Genomic DNA, 22329 nt, shown 5'->3' on the forward strand with positions numbered 1-22329 from the left:
TATTAAGAGAAACAGAATGCAAACAGGGTGCCATCTGGGTCCGGGTCAGGCAGTCCTTACTGTACAGTCCTGGAACAATCCCAGAAGTTCAAATGATCTCTATTTTTGTTTGCTCCTTCAGCCCCACCAAAAGGCCCGCAGTTGCTTCCTGCGTTACACAGATCTCTACTGCCATCCCCTGCTCGTTTCTAAAACTGCTTTTACTCCTAAAATCATTGGAATTGATCAGCGCCCAACTGGTCTTTGACTTGAGCCAAACAAAAAGAGACCTTCTGTGAGCTTTTCTAGAGAAATGCTTCTTATTTTGTCAAAATTATTAAGAAAACACACATCTCTTGGCTTGGCTGTCATCTTGCTTGGTATCCATGTGGTGATCTAGTCAGGCAGAATTAGGATCACTTAGAAGGAGTCATAGGATGTCCTGAGTTGGAAGAGACCCACAAGGATCATCGAGTCCAACTCCCGGCTCCACACAGCACCACCCAAAACCCAAACCCTGTGTGTGACAGCAGTGTCCAAGCACTCCTTGATCTCTGGCAGCTCAGTGCTGTGCCCACTGCCCTGCACAGCCCATTCCATGCCCACTGCCCTCTGGTGCAGCCCCTTTCCCTGGCCCCCACCCACCCCTCCTCAACACAGCTCCATGCCACTCCCTCGGGCCCTGGTCTTCTTATGCAGAGACACCCCACCTCCTAGGCATTGTCCTCATGCCTCACACGCTTGATATTGGGATATTGATATTGGCAAGAGTGCTCTGGGGTTCTGGCCTGTTCCTGTTCTTTTGCAGATGAGAAAGGACAAGGATGCTAATAATAAAGTCTTCAAGAATCTGGATGGAAACGGTGATTTCCAAGTGGATTTCAAAGACTTTGACATCTTTGTGGCAGCCCTGATTTGATGCTGTCATAAATATTTTGAGCAGAAAGCAGCCAAATAGTTGTCAAAATGCTTGCAAGATGCCATCTTTGCCTGTGCTCCATATGCTCCTGCTATGGATGCCGTCATCCCTTCCATGTACTGAGATGCAGTTTACAAGCATGCTAGGCTGTAAAAATAAATCTTTCTCAGCTTACATTCCTGTCTTGAATGCTGATGTCTACTCCTTTGTGGAAGAGCCTGGGCTTAATGGGTAACACGTATGGAGCAGTTTCTCTCTCTCAGCTTTTTAAAATGCTGTTCTTATCCAAAAGGCTCGATATCCATCCGAGGGCAGAGCCCAGGCAAGGATAAATGCTGTTGGAGCTGTGAAAGCAGCTGGAGGCAGGTTTTATGCAGCAGCCTCCCTGGGATGCAGCCATCAGGATGTGTGTGTGCACAGCCTGATCACAACCCTCAGACATGCAGCTGTTTACATTCATCTGTGTGAAAAACTTCCTCCTAATCTCTAACCTGAACCTCCCCTGTCTCAGTTTAAAACCACCCCCCCTTGTCCTGTCACTATCCACCCTTGTAAACAGCCATTCCCCTTCCTGTTTATACACTCCCTTCAAGTACTGGAAGGCCACAGTGAGGTCTCCCCAGAGATAAGCAACAGCTTCCAGCTACACAGAGACCAAAGCAATGCAGGCTTTGGAGCACATTACAGGTACACATCCACCAGCGATTTCATTTCCTTCATCTTCAGGACCATCCCATTTGGTGTCATGCTCATGTAGTCCTCAGAGCCAGGTGGTTCCTGTCCCCACCCTTGTGAAGCGGCCACTTCCCCTGTCACATATATATACCCAGAGCTGGACCAAGGGCTGGGTTCTGCTGTGTTGAGTGAGGCTGAAGCTGGACCTCCAGCTGAGTCTCCAGATCGTTGTGGTACAACAGTGTGATACACAGCCACGCTGAATGACACTCAGGGGTTGCAGGGATCATAGATTTCCTCTATATATCCCAGAAACATCCATTCTCGCAGACATTATTACTGTTTTTACCACTAGGTGGCATCACATACAACCTTTTTCTTCCTCTTTGGGCCTAAAACTCCACACTCTCCTATTGAGACAAATTTGAAGAATTGGTCTTAAGATTCAATAAAAGCCCAGAAGTGTTCTTAACACAGTGGCAATCTTCTCTCTAAATCAACACTTCTCATCCCATGGCAGGCGGGATGAGTTGCCCGCAGCCAGCATTTCCCTTTAGCCCTGCTGAGGTGCTCCCCTGGGCTCTGCTGCTCTGCTGCAGCCACCCAGGGATACCTGGAGAGCTATGAGAGCATCCCTGACAGCACAGAGCTGGTGCAGAGGGAAGGAAGCGAAGGGTGTGGGGCTTTTGCAGTGTCTTTTTTTTCCCTGCAGTTCTTTCAAAAGCTCCGACTCTGTGATGAATATTCATCTCAATGTAGTACTGAAAATTCAACTGATGACACCTCAGAGAGAAAATGATCCAGGAATAAAAGAAATTAACATATAGCTCCCACCTTATCATGGAACAAAAGTGACTTTTCAGAATACATTATCAAACTAAAAGCACTTCATTAGAGTCATTTAAATCTCTTTCAATCCACTGATTTTATTCCCCAGTACCATTGATTTTCACTACATCTACCCAGAATGGGCTGTGTTTCCTTCCCCGAGTAAACTTTAGTCAGGTTGCAGAGGTGCTGGACCTGTTTTTGTACCCACCGTTTAATCTTAGCTCCTAGGCCTAAGTATTACAAAGGATGAGACTGTTTAACAGACCATATAAGGCAGCTTTAAGGGAAAAGAAAAGACAACACAGCTAGCAGCTCAGCAAGTATGAGCTACTGATTGTGGACAGCTTGTGTTTGTTTTAGTTAGGTTAACAGAAAATAATAGATGTGGGAGACAATATTACTCACAAGTGAAGATAAGGAAATATTCATCTATGGTAAGTTCCAAAGGAGAAAAGGCTTAAAGGCTCAAAAAGTCAGCTAAGAGCAAACCAGCCAATAGATACTCTTTGTTGTCTTATATGGAACAATATACATTTGGATTAACAGTAGGTACCTTCCAGTGATTAACATATTCCAGGATCTGTTTACATTGTGGCATTACCTGAGAAGGTCCCTCTTTGTACAACCTTCAGAATAATCACAGAAAAAAGTAAAGATTCATGGGAAAAAAAACCACACCTCCCAGAAAATCATTGGGTTTATCTTCCCAATAAACCCAGCTTGGGGCTGGACACAGGGAGCTTCTGCCACTTGGTCCCTCTGTTGTGTAAGAGACTGGAGAGGCTGAACAATGAGTCCCTGGAGCCTGGCAGATCAAGTATTTTGGCAGCAGCGCAGGTGGCTGTGTCCTAGATACTCTGCAAGGGCACATTTTATATTTTAATCAATAGCTACTTAAAATACATATCTGGCACAGCTGAAAAGATGGTCTTTGCCAGGTGAGCTCCAAAACCACTGAAAGGTTGGGCCACATTCCCAAGTCATTCGTCTCTCTGTTGAGCCCATATAGCAGGATGGAAAGGTCTCATCAGGGCAGGAGGCATCTCCTTCTCTTTCTCCTCTTTCTCCAGCTCAGAGAAGCCGGACACTACTGTAACTGGTGTTAAAGGTTGGGTGACTCCTGCTTAGACACATGGAAGAATTTACAGAATCACAGAATTATCAAGGTTGGAAAAGACCTAGAAGATCATCTAGTCCAACCATTACCAATACTTCCCTCTAAATCATATTCATCAACACAACATCCAAGTTACATCTCTGTTTAGCAAACGCAGTTCCATGTCTACAGCCCAGGTGAGGTTCAGTGCTTGCCCAGCATCCTCGTGCCCCCCAGGGGATGCACAAATGCTCTTAGGTCCCTTTCTGAGGCACCTTTCCCATGTTCAGGTTCTAACAGTCTGCTCTCTGAGCCACCCACATGGAAATTAGTCATTACAGCAGCTAATTGACTGTGCTTTTATACAGCTTTTTCAGGCCATTTTCTTCCCTAGACTCATTCCAATTATTTTTCCCCCTACTTGAGATTTTTACTCCTGTACTCACCTGAAAACCTCTGGGTCACAGCACTGTCTAAATTATCTGGTCATTATCTGTATGGAGAGAAAAGCAACATCTTTACCAGCACAGTGCTCTCCAGCAGGTGCTAAATAGCTGCATACATTGTCTTATGCAGCAGGATTAGGCAGCAGAACAGTCTACAGATAGATTGGCTTATTTTTGTCTAATAGACATTTCCATTACATCCAAATAAGTGCACTGATATTTTTCATCATGATTTTACAACTTTTCAGTCAACACAATTGCCAATAACATTTTCTTTTCTTTTATGACAGGCAGAAGTGGGTCTCTGAAGTATTAGGTAGCTATTGACTGTTGCATTCAGAAAGAACGAAAGATTCCTGAGAAGAAATGGGTAAGAGAGCTGAGCAGGGATGTACTGATCCCAAATGAAACAGCTGAGAGGAAGAGAAAGCCCAAAGCTGTGGCTGGAGGGGAGCTGGAGAGGATCCAAAGGAGATCCCGAGTCCCAGGTAAACCCAGGGTAATGCCAGCACAGGGAAGGTAAGGAATGATGGGATGAAACCAGTTAAGCACAGCAGAGCAAGGCAGGTCCCTGCTCTGCTGCTTATTTTGTAAATAGCAAACTGAAGGATTTTTCTCATGCAATGCCCCCAGAGATCAAGCAGAAGAGCTATTCTCCCCTTGGTGCAGGAGGCTGCTGTTGTGTCCTGCAGTTTAACCAGTAACACATCAGCTCCATCTTTCAGCGCCCAGAAGAGGAGCACTTTAGTGGCTGAATATGTTGCTTGCAATTTGCTCAGGCTATGCCCAATTACCTCATTAATGAACTGATTTCATCATGGTACAGATAAAATAAAGCTGTGCCTTAGGTTTGCTTTTGTAAGTCCCCCTAACTTTACAGCAGTAAAATGAAACAGTGCTAACTTTGTTATTATCTGCAGAAGCACAAGCAAAAGACCTCTCTGTAGGTAGGCAGTTTTCTGCAGATCTCAGCATTAATAGAAATAGAGGGACAAATCATTTTATTTTCCTGACACTTTTGATGAGGGAAGGGTTCAGTTCAGTAGCTTTAAATATCTATCTAATAGTGGTTTGGGGTTAATGGGTGTAGTATCGCTCTTTTCAGTCAGCACCAGACTTCAGCTGTACACGGGGATCAGAGGCAGTGGCCTTCCTCCTGCCAGGCTACAGGAATGCTGACCTATGGCCATCACACAAGATGCAGACCTTGGTTCTGTGGTGACGGCAGGATTAAGATTCTTGCTTGGAGAAAAAGCCTTAAAAGTATTTTAGAAAAAGTGCTTGGTTCCCAATTCCAATTGATAAGCAAAGAGTATTAGGTTTTGCAACTGCTCAACAACATGGGATGATAGGAGAGGATTCACGACTAAACACAAAAGCCATAGAGGCTTTGTTATAGGATATCGCTTGTTGTCTATGCACATATTACCTTTGTTTCAAAGTCTGAGTGAAGGATAACAGTGCTGAAATGGAAAGCGATAGTTGATAATGAAAGCAAGCAAGCCATCAGCTCAGTGTCCCCAGTGAGAATAATGCCCTGGGCTTGCAGAGGAAAGGAAAGAATCAAGACAGTGGGAAAGCAGAATAAAAGAAATACAATAGTTTCCTATGGCTATATTTAGAGCTGAAATTGTGAATGCTAAGGAAGTACTTGTACTTTTTGCTGCATCATCTTGAGGGAAGAGGCAGAGACCATGATTAAATGCTTCCTCTTATGATGGTGCCTCAGCAGAATAACACATTGCTATGGGTACTGCAAGTTTTATATCACCTACAGAGAATATCTTCATTGCCCTGATATCTCTGACTTGAGAAGCACTGCAGGACTCTCAGCACAGTCATTTTAGCTTTGCTTTTGTCTTTCAAACATATGAATCACCTTTACCCTTTGCCCCCTCAATCCCTGGAGAGGTTCTGCCTTAGGCTTGTCTTCATTTACCAGGGACTCTGTCTGCTTTCAAAGCAGCACTGGGATGGACTCTTAAACCAAGACAGCAGTTATACTTTCCATCCAGGATCAAATTCCTTTATTGCTGTCCAGATAAATATAAGTGTATTCATATTCCCAGGCCGTAGGCAAAGTGCTGTGCACAGGTAGCAGCTAAAGGAGCAAAGACAGTGGCCCTGTTGTCCTGCAGGCAGCTCTACCCTGACTCACTGGGCCAGGACTCCACCTTCCTGGTCCTCTCTGGAAAATCTTGAAAGCAAACACTTCAGGACATATGGAGTAGGATGGGGCCCTGAGATAAAGGAGAGATTCTACCAAAGACAGGCGGGTTTAGCAGACACTGACTTTAGCCTTCTAAAAGCCCAGGAATTAAAATGATAATTAACAGCTGTGCCAACAGGTTTTGACTCCATCTAAAAAAAAAACTCTTCACAAAGTCTTGAGCCTTCATTTTCTCTCCAGACCAGCTTCTGCTGCAAGATCAAGGACCATTTGCTCCAGCAGGCTGGCCACTGACCTACATACAGCAGCAATGCTAAAGGAAAAAAAGGGCAAAGCTAAAATTCCTTTTTAAAAATAATCTAAGTTTAGAAACAATTTAGATGCTGTTGAAGCCATGTGACTCCAGAAGCCCCAGAGCCTAAAGCCAGTGGTTTAATCTGCACCTGGCTCTTGGCAGACCATGTGCTGCTGCTGATTTTACACCTAAAAATCTCCACTTAAGATGTTATTCATTCTGATTGGTAGAGGCATTGATGAAGACACGTGGAATCCTATGTCTTAACACATACTGGTCTCTAAATGCAGTATTCTGTATTCATTTAAGGAGGTCTGCTCAAATCTATGCATAGTACCCTGCCCCAAGGAGGTTCCAATTCCTGACTTAAGGCTCCAGGTACTATGGCAAGATAAGTAAAGAATGTTAATAATACCTCTCATAGGTGTCTCTAGTTGTTTACATATCTTTTAACAGTTCTCATGGCTGGGTTTTTGAGAACTGCCCAGTGCTGATCTAACTCTGACCTTGTTGCTTCCAGAGATCGAGGTATTCATTCAAAATAGATCCCAGTATGACTGCATCATTTGGGACACGGAAGTATTTTGTTTTCTAATCTTAAAATGTAATATTTGCCTTGTTAAACCATATTAACTCAATCTTATGCTAACCCTGAAATAATTTGTCCTGGTAGACTCTGTACTCATCTTGTAGTTATTGAAAGTGGCTTATGTTTGATGATCTGAGAACATGGTCTTCTAATTTCTTAATCGACATCATCAGGACTTTTAAAAAGTGCATCTTATGTCAGATCCAAGCAAAAACCCCATTACATGTGAGAAATTACTGGCCATCCGCATTGTGATCAAAAGCATACAGCAAGATTAGTGATCATCTGTAGCTCAGCTGTTATTTTTACTGGGTTATCAAAGCTCTGGGGAGGATTTTGTAAAGCTATTTAGCCCGAAGGAAGGGATTAAAGAGGTTTCTCCTCATGAAACATCTGTTGCAAATGTACCTTCTAATATTCAGAGCCAAAAGTTAAAATTAATCAGAAAGGGGAAGTTTCTTTCCTGTTCAGCAGCCATCCCATGGGCCAGTCACCATTTCCTTCTTTGCCCAAAACAGAAACTGCCCCCACCACTGTATAGCAGGAGACTTCTTTGGATGCTGTGCTCCTCAGTCCTCCATGGGATACCTCACGTTTTTCATTAAGCTTCCTTCCCTTTCACTAACTATTGAGAAGCCAGGACTTGAAGTGGCTGTTACAGTCACAAAGGCCAACCATCTGTGATCTTCTCTTCATTCCCTGATTCTCAGGCTCCAAACTCCTGCTTTTGTGGTATATTCATGTACACGGATATTTTTTTCAAATACCTGAAGGAACAGTACCTGATCACTGCTACTCCGAGCAATAGAAGCTGATTATTTCCCAAATGGATTCCATTTATGTTATGAAATAAAGAATCAAGGATACCAAGGAGAGAAGCCCCTAAAGCTGGACTTGCACCCTACTGTTGTCCTGGCATGGGACAAGATTTTGTTTGCAAAAGCAGGTTGTGGTAACAAAGTAGAACAGAGATTTTTTGAAGACTCTTTCAGGATGACATACGGAAGAGTTAGAGGCGCAATTTCTGCACTGAGTATGAGGATAAAGATCATAAATAAGAAGGCAGACAGTGAAACAACAGCAAGTGTCTGTGCCTACTGGAATAAATGGCATCTCAAAGATTAACGGGTATACTTAAACCAGTCAAACTTTTCTGCTATGGCACGGGCTTTAAGAGGTCCATGGATACTTCATCTGATTGAGGTCTCACCTGAAACCCTGACAAATATATCCCAAAACCTGAAAAAGGACACAGTGACCAACCAACCAGAGCTCCCCTGAGGCACAAGGAAGGGGAAGGGACAGCAGTGTGAGAATAACAGAACAGTGAATCACATGAGATCTTGTCTACCAGAAACTGGAGGAAATCCAGAGTCACATCACAAGGGTCATAAAACAGCCACTAAGTAACCACTATAAACCTGAGCTATATTAAACCCAGTGATATGTGATTAAAAACCAGCTGTCATTGCCCTCAGCCTCTGCCCACAGCCAGGTGACACACTGTCCCCTCCTTGGGGATGGCTGGGAAGTGGCAGTTGATTTGGCACCTACAGTGGTAATAATTTTTTCTCCTCCGAATCAGAAAGTATTAAAAACATGCTGACAAAACCCACACTAGATTTTTCTCATGTAATAAATCCACTCTTATATTTAAAGACTACATTTCTTTCCCTGGCAGGACATCATCATGGAATATTTCTTTCCTCAGAAGACACTGTACCAGCCCAGTTTCTGGAGGGCCTTAGTGGGGTTATGTAGAAGTGCAAAGCATGAGCTTCACATGGGTTTCTGAGGCACAGGAGTTGTTCAGGGGACATCCATGGGTTTGCTGGAGATACTGCAAGGAGAAAACTATGGTATGACACACAGACTGGGCCAGCTATTGCAGGACAGCAGTCTGCCAAAGCCCTTCCTACCCTGGGGAAAGGACTGCACAGCAGAAATGTCCTGCATTCCCCACACAGCATTGGATCCCACTCCAGCACACTCCTGAGCATGGCCCAAGGTGGCTGGGAGCATTGACTCACACTGTAAGGCCTCTATGGAATTTGTACTGTCCATTGTGACCTATGCTGACAAGAGCTGTTCAGATCAAGTTTTCTCCTGCGGGGTGGGTGTATTTGAAGGAAGTTAAGCCAGTCTCTAGGAAGGACACAGCCTGCCTTCAGGGACTGCTCCTAGGCTTTACAAGACATTGAGCTGTATCAAGCAGAAATAACTATGGTCATGAGTGACATCTGCAGCAAAGCCTCAAAAAGAGGACCAATACCCTGCCTTTAATAATAACCTCGGCTATTCTGTTTGAAACCAGCATCTGTTGAGAAAGCATCACCCTGTGGTTACAGAGCAAACCCGAGCACAACAGATTCAGGAGCTGTGATGTGAATGGGAGCTGCTGATTTTTTCCTGCATTTTTTTGCAAAATAAGTCTGGAGAGGCACGCAGAGCGAAGCTTCTGAAACGTATTGAATTAGATAAGCTGAATCTGCAGTGTAGCATTTGGAAGCTGTTCAGGTTCAGGATGGATAACTCAGTAATCTGGCTGGGTGATAGCAGATTCTGCTGATTTATGCATGAATCAACTGCTGCTCTTCTGGGTCTCCTTTCTCTCTCCAGCCCTATATTTCATTCTCCTTCTCCTGCTCAAAGCTGCTGGGTTTTTTTACACTGTGATCCTTCTGCCCTGCAACACACACCCGCGTTTTGAGAACTAGTTTTACAGGAGTGGAGGCACAGAGGTGGACTGATGAGAGGGACCATTGCACTGGGGCCTGGAGGCAGTACAGCTTTTCCAGGTCCTCATTCCTGTGGAATTGTTGCTGCATCCTTTCTTTAACCAAAAATCTCCCTTTGCAATGGGAAGGAAAGAGGCTCTGTGTATCCCATCATTGATTTTTATCTCAGTGTAGAAACAGAGAACTCACAGGGACAAGACTAAAACTTGCACGAGGCCAAGGATCTTCTTGAAGAAACTAAAGGTCCAATTGCAGTGGTCAGGCTATTCAGAATTAGCAGCACTATGGGGGTGCTGAAGGGCACCCAGATGAGAATATGTAGCTTATTCTTTGTATTGGCAAAGTGATACCTGGGACAACGTTGCATAACATTATAATCTAGACCTCAAGGTGTCCATGGGCAGGTAACTGCACCCAAACAGTGACTACTCACTGGCTGAGGTTAAATTCAACCAGTTTTTCAGTCAAGATCTTTCAGTGTTTTCTGAAACGTGCTGGAATCATCCCATTGCCTGCATGCTGGTACCTGGGCCCAGGGATAAAACCTGAGCTGCTCCATCAGAGTATGGGCAGCAGAGCAGCAGGGCTTGCAGTGGAAATAATTAGTGTGTAATAAAGGGCAGGTATTGACTGAAGCCAGAGATTCCTGCAGCTCTCCCTACCTCATGTGAGCTCTCTGTCTCTCAGTCGTGTACCTGCTGTCACTGCATCTTCTGTCTTTCCATGAGGAGTGCCCATTTTCCTCCAGCCTCCTCCGGCCTAGGCACTGCAAACCTGTGAAAACAGAGCATTTTTGAGATAGTTAACAGTGTAACACTGACTGCATTTTGGTTGAAAGGTCTGGTTTTTTATTTGGGGAAGACAGTTGTTCTCCACTGCAGGAGGAGTTAGAAAAGCTGATATCTGATGTTCCTCCAATTCATCACACTTTCTAAAATGACTCTTTAATAGGTTAGAGCCCAACAAATGTGCAAATAAGTCTTGTACGTGCAATATAAATTACTCATGGGACTCTAACAGCATTCAAGCCTTATGAAATTCCTTTGCCAGGATCTGAACCCATCAGTCCAAATAGTTCTGCATAAATCTTGTCTCCTCAAGTCAGAACTGAGACATTTTTTTGTGACAGAGCAGGGATGGGAGCCTGTGCTTTACTATTTTTAATAACAGAACAAGAAGTAGCAGACTTTTCTGTTTCCAGGGTTCTCCAGTGAGACTTTTTCACAAGCAATATATTTTCTTCTCTCAACATAAATATATTGCTCTCTTGCTGGTTGAAGTATGAAGCCAAGGAATCTAAATTAATCTCATCACTTTAAGCTGAAAAAAGCACCCATACTCCAAGAAGCTAACAGGAATGGATAGCTGACCCAGCACTGAGGCTTCCATAAGATTTGGCTCTTGCTGCATGCCTGCTGCCCAGACATTGCTCTGAATACAGAGGCTATGGTGAGAATTTTGGCTTTATGTTGTGTACACACACTTCAGCTCACTCAAATTAAGCCATGGACACACGCTGACTCCATTTCTCCTAACAAATATCTCATTGCTGCTCTCACAAATGCAAAGCAGCATCTTTCCTGCAGAACAGTCACTACCCCTCCTACTTTGGCATGCAGTGTACATATATATGCATCCCAAAGCAAGAAAGAGAAGAAGCTGCAAGCTAAACCAAATGGCATAAGTCAGACATTGTAGCAATAGATTGAGAATGGAGTAATCCAATTTAGAGTTAACAACAGCATTTTTCATGGAAGCAAAAAGCCATGCCTCAGCCAGACTAACTAACTTTTATTCTTTCTGTTATTGCCATCTAAGCCTCACAGTTCTTAGAGCTATTGTCCCATCAGCCCCAGAGTAAATCAAATCTGGTTTCATATGGATTTGTGCCTTATCTCCCTGCACATCCTTACCCCTTTCCTGCCCTTTTGAGGACCTCCTCACTCCCATGTCTGTGCTGAGCTTTCACCCATCTCCCAGCCTTTCCTTGTCTGGACTACCAGCTTGTGCAAGAGGTGTTGTATGCTCTGTCTAGTTTTGAAATATATGTATTTAAATATATGTCTGGTTTGTGTATGCATACTGGATTACCTGCCCACAGCACACATAGCAATTTGCTAGCAGCAGATCAGGTACTGCTGAGCACACAAGCAAAACTCTTTCCCATTGGATACCTTCTCCCACAAGACTTATCGGGATTTAATTTCTTGTGGAACTTTCACTCTTATGACTAATTACAATCAAATCTGATAAATAGATCTGGAACTTACTGGTGGGACAGACAGAGCTGAGCAGACATACAGAGGAATCCTTACAGAAACAGAACTAAAATAAATGTATCCACAGATGGTTTTGTCCTTTTAGACAGCTTAGAAAATATATATATATACATTATATATATATATAATATACCCACACAAATGCAAATTTCCAAAAGGAAAACTTTACCATCAAGTGGAAACTCATGTGGATGTACTGGATTTGATGGGTTGAGCATGTTTTTATAGATAATAATGTAAATTCTACCCTGATACCATAAATAAAAGGCCATTAGTAAGTTCAAAAGTACCCTTCTAGGAATTACAAAGTTTCTTTAGTCTGAGAGGTCCTAAACTAATATATGTTAACAGTGGTCGGACAGTTCCTATGTGCATCCACAAAATAAAATGATGTAGAGAAGTTTCCAGCACTGCTCGCTGATGTATTGGGACGTGCTTTAGAAGGAGTCATTTATTTTTAAAAGCATGCAGTAAAGAAACAGCTGCAAGAAAGGTGCCAGTCAGCCCCCAGCTGTGCAACATTTTCTTTGGGCACCGTACAGCCCAGACCAGCGATTACAGCCTCTCCTCCCAGATTAAGGATGCTCTGTCAGATTATCCCTAACCCTGAGCAGATTTGCCTTTCACTTTTCTCCCCCAGCTTTCACTGCCTGCTGCCTTTCTCCACCTGTTTATGTGAACGACCAAAGCAGATATTTGTGCTGAGCAGAAAACCTCATCCTCTTGCAATACGGATGGGTTTTCAGAAGGCCCTAGTCTTGGTTTTCAATAGGCTTTGGATGAACTGAGAAGAGAAAGCCTGCTGGTGTGTGCAGCACAGCGCTGTGAGCCTGCGAGCAAATTCCTGCATCTGCATGTCACAGTCATCCAAAATAGTAGCTTCAGTCTAGAGGTTGGCATGAGCATGATGCTGCACCCAGATTAATGACCACATGCACTCTGCCAGGGTCAATGAGCCAGGGCAGGCTGCTGGGTTAATTCAGGTCCAGGTCTAGCTTGTATTCTAGTTCCAGAGTGACCTGGCTTGCCTCTAATTTGGGTTTCTTTACGTGCTGTCATGCTTCATCTTCAGACCTCACAGCATCTCTGCCACTTCTGAAATGTGACGCAGTCATTCAGTGCAGCCCTGTCAGATGCAGCAGAGCTATACATAAACATGTTCTAACAACCTGAGCATCAGTGGACTTCTCAGGTGCTTTTGGGAATCCTGCCTGGGAGCAGCTGCTGTTTGCTATTCATCTCATGCAAGACCTGGACTGACGCATTTTTTGCTGCATCAATCACAAAAGTAAAGCAAACTGCAAACTAAAAGGATGGAGTGGAAGTACCAGTGATCATGCCTTCCACTGCTCTGCCTGAAGGAGGGACAGGCAGAGCAAATACCTGTAAGTCTGGAAATCCACTGGAAAATATAAATTCAAGCCTTGGAAACTGCCTACATTTACTTAAAGGATAAAAATGTTAAGAAGTCAGGAGAAGATTTACCCACTGTAGCTGCACCAACCTGAATCATTGCCCCACAGCCATCTTCTAGCATTACCAGTCATCAGGGCTGAAATACCAGTATTGTGATCGCCATAACTCTCCAAGAACCATTTGTACCAGTAAAGACATTATGGAAAACAAAAACAAACCAACAAAACCATAAGATTTTTTCTGATTACTATGAATAGTGTAATAGCAGGACCAAAATTCCATCACTTTATTCAGTGTCTTTGAGCAGCAGATAGAGCCGAGTTTCTGAAGAATTACTTCTTTCTCAGAAAACTGAGCCTGTAATTATACTCCACATCCTGCTACAGACAGCTGTTATATCATTGCCAGGCACTTGTTCTTCATAGGTACGTTAATGTGCCATTTCTGAAGTTTTCATAGTTTTTATGTATGGATGATTCATTCTGAGCAGCACTGAAAGAATTCAGGTTTCTTTTTTTTCCACGCACTTTTTGCAGACTCAGTCACAGCTTTCCATAGACATGAGATTGAAACAGAGCGTGTGAAGCCTCCTAATTTGCAGAAATACCTCTGACTTGAAACAAAACGAGCAGTGAAAGCTGAATCCTTCCCTGGCACAGCAAATGGGGAAGGAAATGCTGAAAGGGAGATCCTGTGGAGGATAAGAGTGTGAAGGCAGCAAGGAGGGGAGGGGGCAGGCAGGTGGGGAACACGATAACCAGCGGGGTTATCACCAAGGGATGCGTGCCAGGTCACGTGCTGATAATTCTCTGAAGTGGACGGTGGGCAGGAGTTTGGCAGTAATAAATGGGACAGGGTGTGTTTGAGTAAACACAGAAAGGACACGGGTTGGTGATGAAAAAACAGCTGCAGACACAGCTGAAGTGAGGTCTGACCTGCTCTGCTTAAACTGTAAAGACAGTTCATTCTTCATGTAACTGGAAATGATCACGAACAGAGATTCAAGTTCTGCTCAGAAAAAGTATTTCTAAGGGCACACAGTGTCTGGGATTCTGTTTTTGCAAAACCTAGTAGAATACAGAGAGAATTTGGGGAAAAAGGAAGTGAAGTTTGTTCTCTGTTTGTCTTATTTTCCCACAGGATGATCAGTGAGGCCAAGAGGTTTGTTTCAGGTTGTGCAACCTCCACTTTAGGGAAGTGAGTGAGCATCACAGTGGAAGTTTCAGAATGAAAAGTTCCTCCTTTCAGACCCAGACTCTGCCAGGAGGGAAGCCCTGAGCCAGGCCGGTGGCTCCGCTCTCTGTGAGCTCTGCTCCCCTCACACTCATTGTAGGGCAGCTATTTTCAGCCGCAGCCATAACACAGTGATAGCTTGTGGTGAGAGTGCGTGGGGCTGTGCTCTGTGCTCTCATCCCCATTCCTGTGCTGATCTTTCACGCTGAGCCACACCAGCTGCACTGCTGGGGCTCTGGGTAGCTATAGAGCATGCCTCCCAAAGCCTAGATGTGCATCACAGCTCCGTGTCTATGATGAGATGCCTTTGACTGCCCTCGTACTCTTGCAGGGATCAGGCAGAAGATCACTCACAGGACTCAGACCACGCACCAAGAGCTGAGAGCAGTCGCATTCAGCTTCGGCATACTGCATGTGACCAGGCCAGCTGTACTCCAAGTGGTCTGGATGTCCAGTCAACTGGAAAGATCGAGCAGATCTCTCTGGTGTCCTGCCCCATTCTCAGCAGAGCACATTTTCCCAGAGCCGCCGATATTCTTGCAGCAGGGACCTGATTTATGAGTGGTGTCTTTAGGAGCTGCTGCAACGCGCACCATTAATCTGTCAGGAATAGTAGTGCTGGCTGCATACATGCACAGGGAAACTTTCTGCAAATGCTATCAGACAAAAAGCTGATTTACTTGCCGTTTCTACCTGTTGAAGAACATTAAGCAACTAGCAGTACTGCTTTGGGGATGAGCTTCTGCATCCTCTTTCAAACACCCGGCATCCCCACATTGTGGAGGTGCACTGCTGAGATGCTATGTGTGTTCAGCCCACAAATCCCTTGTTTGCGGCAGAACAGTCTGCATGTGGCAGCAGAACCTCTCCTACTAACAACCTGAACTAGTACTAAGTGAGTATTTTGAGGCCTGTACATTATCTGTTCGATGCAAGGCAACATATCAAGGTGAAAAGCCCCATAATGGGGCCATCCCTGTGACTGCAGCACCACGTGTGCCCCACAGCAGCACCAGCGGCCACGGGGACTTTTTGTGCCCAGGATTAGCAGGGATTGGGAATGATGCAGAAGCAGAGAGCTGAATGTGGGGTGGGAAACTGCTTTGCAGGGCAATTTCTCTGGGAAGATTCAAAACTGGTGCTGATTTCCAAGTACAAACAAATGCTCTGATGTCCCGTGTTCAGAACTTATTTAGTACCTGTTTTTTCTTAACAGAAAATGCTGCAGCTCAGAGCTTGTTTCAGTGAGCTGACAATGCTGCATTTCATGGCATAAAGGTTCGCCTGCAATTGACAGAACTATCAGAAAACATGGGAGAAGTGCATGCAAATGACTTTGTTAAACTTTGACAGCAAATAAGAGGAACAAAAGAGAACTCGTTTCCAGTCAGAGATGTCCATGTCATGCCGTGTTTCCCCCACTAGGAAAAGCAATGAAGCACTTCTGCCTAGTGCTGAACTGACTCGCGCAGCTGCTGACACAATTAGTTTCAAATGTGCATTATTTTAAACAATCTTTACCTCTCAACTACATAGTGAACTTTAATGAAAAAAGATCTTCTTGGATCCACCCTCAGTCAGATGGATTCCCATCTCTGTGTTTACATTTAATATTTCCTAGCATCCATCAGGGCTTTATCAAGGATACTATATTAAGGAAAGTGAAACAGTTCTTATCCTGTAAGGCCACTCCTCATGAGAGCAGCATGTCTCTCTTCTCAGTCATCCTTCATCTCCTGTCCCTTTGGTCCACTTCTCCGTTGTCTTCCTGCATCCTAAAATCCATAGTCCTCTTTTCCCAGGTTTCCAATAACTTTCTCCTGTGTCTGCAGTCCTGCTCCTATTCCATTCAAGAAAATTGCCAGCCCTCAAAAAAACGCATAATGAATAATAACGAATTGTTTTATTGCACACTTAGCTGTAAACACACTTGTTAAGTATCCAGGTTGCACTGTGAATGAAGATTTACACTTCACCTTGCCTCACATATATAGGCACATTAAGAATATTTGTAGTATCTGTGACAGACAGAAACGTCTCCAAGTTTTCTGAAAGAAGGGAAGAGACCAAGTCTTGATTTGCTCTTTGGCAGTCTCAAGAATATCTCCATGGAATAGAAGTATTTTTTTTCTCTTAGCTGAAGGACAGAGCTGCATAGTTCACTGTGTCAAGCTAATGTATTTATGGTTCGAAGGGCTCTCTTCACCCCCAGACTTGAAGCTTACCAAGGAATTCAAGGTATGTAACGATGATGTGAACATGATATACTGTACTGTAACCTGTGCTGCAGGCAGCTGTTCATGCCAGTCTAACTTTCTGCAGTCTGCAGCATATGTATAGCTTCACTCAGCAGCACAGTTACTGTGAAGTCAGTGGTATGCCGAAGTGGATGCTGCAGAACCAAAGAGCCATTTGTTAAAATTCAAGCCTCAGATGTTAATATATATTTGGGGTAAATTTCATTTTCTCCCTGCTAAATTGGTACTGCAATAGCATATACAGTGTCACACACGGTTGTAAAGACTCATTGTACTTAACACTAGGGAGATAATAGGAAAGATGGGCAGGCTCCAAAGAGATAAAAGTCAAAGGTACCAAAAAGGTCAAAGCACACCAAGGAGACAGCAAGGAGTGCAAAGGGAAAGAGAAAGAGAAACAGACCTTAACACAACTGCTGAGCAGATCAATAACAGAAAGATACGAATTCAGTCTGTTGGCTCCTTGTCTAATCTCCTATTGCGTGCTGCTGCTTCTGACAGTCCTTGGCCTCAGTATTTTGGTACTATCCTGAAAGTTCTTTCTTTTTAAATTGCTCTTGTTATGGAAACACTTAAATTTTCAGCCTATATTTCTGCAAGTCCTATGCCGCTTTGTGAAGAGGGAGATCATTACATTTTACACCAAGTGTGAGTGCTTTCAGTGACAGTCAGTCAGTAATATCTTATTCCCTCCTTGCTTTATGAACATGCAAAACTTACGCAAATCATCTAGATCCAAAAATGCAGGCAGTCAGTTTCTCTGCAGAATCTCAGTTAATGTTCTGGTTGAGAAGGGTTAGGGAAAGCAATCAGTTCTGTTGCTTTTCCATGGATTTTTGCTCTCTTTGATCTATAAAACCAAGCACAAGTAATACTGAAATTATTATTACTGAAAGTATTAACCTCATTGTGTATATATATTTATGTATATATGTACAGTTTCTCCCTATTCTCCTATTTCTATGCATGCGTTAGTGACAGCAATGACAACATGTATTGATTTTATTGTGGATTAGATTTTAATTATTACAGCTTGTATAACAGAGACATAATTATGGTAATATCATTTACAACTGTTGTAGGGTAACAACTTCACCTTCTTCACCACCTTTTCTAGAAAGCTGGTTCTTTACCTGATGGTTATGCTTTTAATTACACTGTCAAAGTCAGGTGCTGTACAACACATACATCTTCAGCATGAAGATGTCAGTACCTTTGTGGAGTGCACAGGCATCACCCTGCTGGCAGAGGTGGAACCCAGATATGGACTCAGCTACCAACGGTATCTGAATTTCTCACCTACACACTCAGCTGTCAGGTGCCCAACTGAATGTGTGAGTGCACACTGAGAGGCAGGCTTTGTGGATGAGGGAAGGTAAGAAATAGATATAAGATTTGCAGCAGATCGATTTGGACAGCACAGACATATCATTTGTCTTCCTGGAGCTCCTTGGAAAAGGGTCAAGGCACCTTCAAGGGCATTGCTGCTTACAAAGAAGAAGGTGAGCGCCTTTGTGAATAAATTGCTTAGTGATCTGTAACAGGTTAAGCATTAAGGGGAAACATCAAGTGCCAGAATCATGTAATTAATTTTTGGCAGACAGGAGCACTCAACAAACCACACAGATTTGGTAGTATCAGGCAAAACTGATACTTTGGGCCACAGAGAAGCATAAAAAGGGTACACAGACAGGAAGAGCAAGACAGGAGGGCAAAAAGAGACAACAGGAGAACAGTGTGCATGTTAAGAGAATGGGAGGGAAAGCAAGTAAAAAACATAGCATTAGTTTTCTTTCAATAAAAGCCATATTTTCTGCCTGTTTTTATTTCCATTTCACCCTACCATTTGAAATCAATGAATAATGCCTGTTCATTCCAGCAACCAGTCCAACCCTCAGCTTCCAGGTCCCACTATTCAACACAATTTTGGAATGCTGTCATTTGATTATTTTCATTTTTCTATCTGAATATTTGCACATTTCCATTTGTGTGTGCTATATTCTGGCCCCTACCTCTATCACAAAACACTGTAGTAACATTTTGGAGTAAGTGTAACAGTGGATTTTGCTTTTTGAAGTTTGAAATGCAGTGCATTTCCCAAAGAGGAGCTAACCTACATGTGGAGAATCATGAGACTGGTTTAGCATCCTGCAGACGTGTTTGGAGAGGACAAAATTAAACACCTAAGCATGCTGATTAAAGCACTGATTCTGTAAAGACTTACTACCAGGCACAATCCCTTTGAAATCAGTAGAACAATTCACAGTCATAAAAGCTGTGCCTGTGAGTAAACATTTACCTGGCTGAGCCCTTGATAGCAGTTGCAGACAATGATTTTTGTTCTAGATGGACAGTGCTCAGTTGCCAGCAGTCCACAGCTCTGACATGACATAGATTGCCATTGTGGCTGCGTGGTGAGGCACGGAACGCATCATTGCCCTGCGAGAGGCCCACAGGAAATTGCATAGACTGGCTGCTGTAATTAGACACCTATTATTATTATTTATTAAAACACAACTAGCTACACTGGTTGTGCATATTCTGTAGGCAGACCTTGTGAAAAAGTGAGTAATCTAGTCAGGGCTGTGCAATGCAGGCATTGTTTACGACAAAGTTGTGCTGACCTGACTACATGTCTAAAGTTAAAGCTGCACTTCTCCAGTGTGGCTGGTGTTGTATCTGCATAGCTTATGTTTTACTTAACAGAAGGCAAAACAGAGACAGTGAAAAACACCTTCATGGCAGTAAAACCACACATCAATTTAAACAGCACAATTAAATGAGTTGTAAAAATTCACAGCTCAGACAGTTAAATTGCTACATGACTTATGAAAAGCTCAGACTCCTTATTCCATACATAAATGATAATCAGTTAGACTTACCCCTCCAGTACACAGGAGGAGAAGAAAGAAACGAACATGTCCCTTGTTCAGGACAGAGCCTTTCACGTCTCAGCACCCTGTGACTTAAGCAGCACTTGCAGCTGAGATGATCGTGATGTATTTGTCTGGCTGCTGCCTGCACAAGTGCTTGAATCAGTCTGAACTGATTCTTTGAACAGGCACTAAGAATGGAGGGAGAGGAGCTGCTCATTTAAAGATAACAGCGAAAGGTCACAGAGGGATAAATGCTCCTCCCGGCACTAATTTTACTATAATGCTCCACTTTCTCATCTTGAAAATTGAAGGGATTTCTTCCTTATTCTTCCAGTCAGAGAAAGCATGAGAATATGCACACATATGAACTAGAAACACACAGCACTATGGAGGAAGCTGATGAACTTGCTAAGGGTGTTTGTGTGCCCATGGAGATGGAGGAGGAACACAGCGCTAGTGACCAGGCCACAGCACCAGGCCGAGGAGGCTGGGCACTGCCTTTGGCCCACTCTGAGCCCTTGATACACAACCGTATCTCTTTATCTCTCTGGTTCTTCCTTTATAGGATGAAAGAAGGACAATTTGCAGAGCGCTCTGAGGATTAGAGATGACAAACAAGTGTTACATATTAGCTGGGTGGAATTTCTGTTAGCTTCAGTACCTTCTCTTCTGGTGCAACAAGCTGCCATCCAAGAGAGAAGTTTAATCTCTGATTGCTTAGTGAGGCAGTTTGATAATTTGGGCTCCACATTCAGATTTCAAAATGAAGTCCGAAAATCCATATTCTTGAACACCACTTTTCAGATTGAGGTATTATTTTCTTAAAAATTTCATGTTAAAACAAGACAAAAAACTGCAACAGAAAATTTCATACAGACTGCTTCAAACTTACTGTCCATGAGGACTCAAATGGGCGCAACTGATCAGCTCAGCAACATTTCCTATTTTTGAAGTCTCTCCTCATCACATGCCTACAGAGAAATGGCTACGAGTAACTTCACTGCCTATTGAAACCAGTAATTCCATAAGGTTGAATCACTGAGTCACCTTGTTTGTGACACCACAACCAGGTCGGCCTACCAAGTAGTGCACTGAATACACCACATACTGCCTGGCTGCTGAATGAACAAGGATGTACTGCAAGCTTGGGAATGAGAAAAAAAGTACATAGATGTGAGATCTAACAAACCGTGCCAAAATTTGGAGCCCAGTGTTCCTTGCTGTCCCTTCCTAGGAAATTTGCTACTACTCACAAGATGTGAATATACATTCAGGATTAAAACTTATCAGTTGTTCTCAGACATAAGTTCCAGGCAAGCAAGCAGCCTGTTTTTTGACTGCAAGATCGCACAAGAAGCAATGTGGCCTTCATTTTACTGCTTTAGTTCTGCAAAGGATCAAATGAAAATAGAGCTAAAACAATATGAAGAAAACAGGATCAAGTCCCAGATTTTGAGTATTAGATGTGGGAGACTGGCTACTTCTACTCTCAGAAACTCCTCTATTTCTCTTTTACTGGTGTTGCTGTTTTGTATACACTAGCTAAATTGATACATACTAATTACATATTTTTTAATATTGGAAGTCTTTATATTATCCTATTTTTGTTAATGTAGCACAGAGAAGAATCTAAAGGCTACATTCTAATAATGTTGATTTTTGTCAAATGATTTAATTTATTTCATAATGGACTACTCTCCTTTTTTGTATTTCCCAGACTATTGGTATATGTAAGAAATTCTCTTTACATGACGCTTAATTTTGAACTGCAATAATGGATTATTTTCTGTAAAACATCAGTTTCCTAGGAATGGAAATGGTTTATTCTGCAAGTTCTGATAAATCTTCCTAACATTTAAAGTATAGTTTTGAGTGCCAATAACCCAGGCCACATTGGCTTTACCAATACCAGTTCTACTGAGCCGGTCATAAAATATGTGAATAGCTTTTGTTATCTAAATTGCCATTTGGATATCATCCCAGCATCTTCTGACCATTCCAAATCATGTTTGCTATAGAGATAAGTTTGAATTAATTCTCCAAAACTAATGACTTCTCATGTAAGGGAAGTTCATTTGCAGGCTCTGATGTACTCCCTTCTCTCTCACAAATTTCCTGTCTGTATCCCTTAATCTTGTCTTGTGTAATTATATGAAAACCCTATGCAAACTATGAACTCACTTTTAAAAGCTCTAATTTTGCTCAGATTTGTAGGAAAATCATTTTGTAAACACATGTATATGGATGACGAGCAGACCAGGACCATAACAGCCTGTGCTCTTCCTGCTCAGTTAGTTGTAAATTGTAGATCTTGCTGGCCCTATCTCAGGAAAACACTTAAACCTGCAATTAAATCCCAGAGAAATCAAGGACACCTCAGCACACATTTAAGGTTCAATGTACACTTCAGTGTTTAAAAGAGAAGTTTAACAGTATGCATTCCTGAAGGAATATTAATTATCATAAACCAGTATTTCTCTGTGACTGGGGCACAGGCTCCAGGCAGTGTCAGTCCACCAAAAGAGATCT

At 43.0% G+C, this 22329-nt stretch overlaps 1 long non-coding RNA gene across 2 annotated transcripts; it reads right to left on the reverse strand.

Moving 5' to 3' along the window:
- Positions 1–1450: 1450 nt before the first annotated feature.
- LOC107314078 lies at positions 1451–21580 on the reverse strand. 2 transcript variants are annotated; one of them, XR_001555292.2, is made up of 5 exons: positions 20693–21580; positions 17645–17774; positions 10401–10512; positions 3947–3993; positions 1451–3524 (listed from the first exon to the last, which is right to left on the reverse strand). It is a non-coding gene; the product is annotated as an uncharacterized LOC107314078 (long non-coding RNA). The 2 variants fall into 2 exon arrangements; XR_001555293.2 differs by lacking the exon at positions 20693–21580 and adding an exon at positions 19224–20667.
- Positions 21581–22329: the final 749 nt, after the last annotated feature.

Source organism: Coturnix japonica, chromosome 4 (assembly GCF_001577835.2).
Source record: "Coturnix japonica isolate 7356 chromosome 4, Coturnix japonica 2.1, whole genome shotgun sequence".
NCBI lineage: Eukaryota > Metazoa > Chordata > Aves > Galliformes > Phasianidae > Coturnix > Coturnix japonica.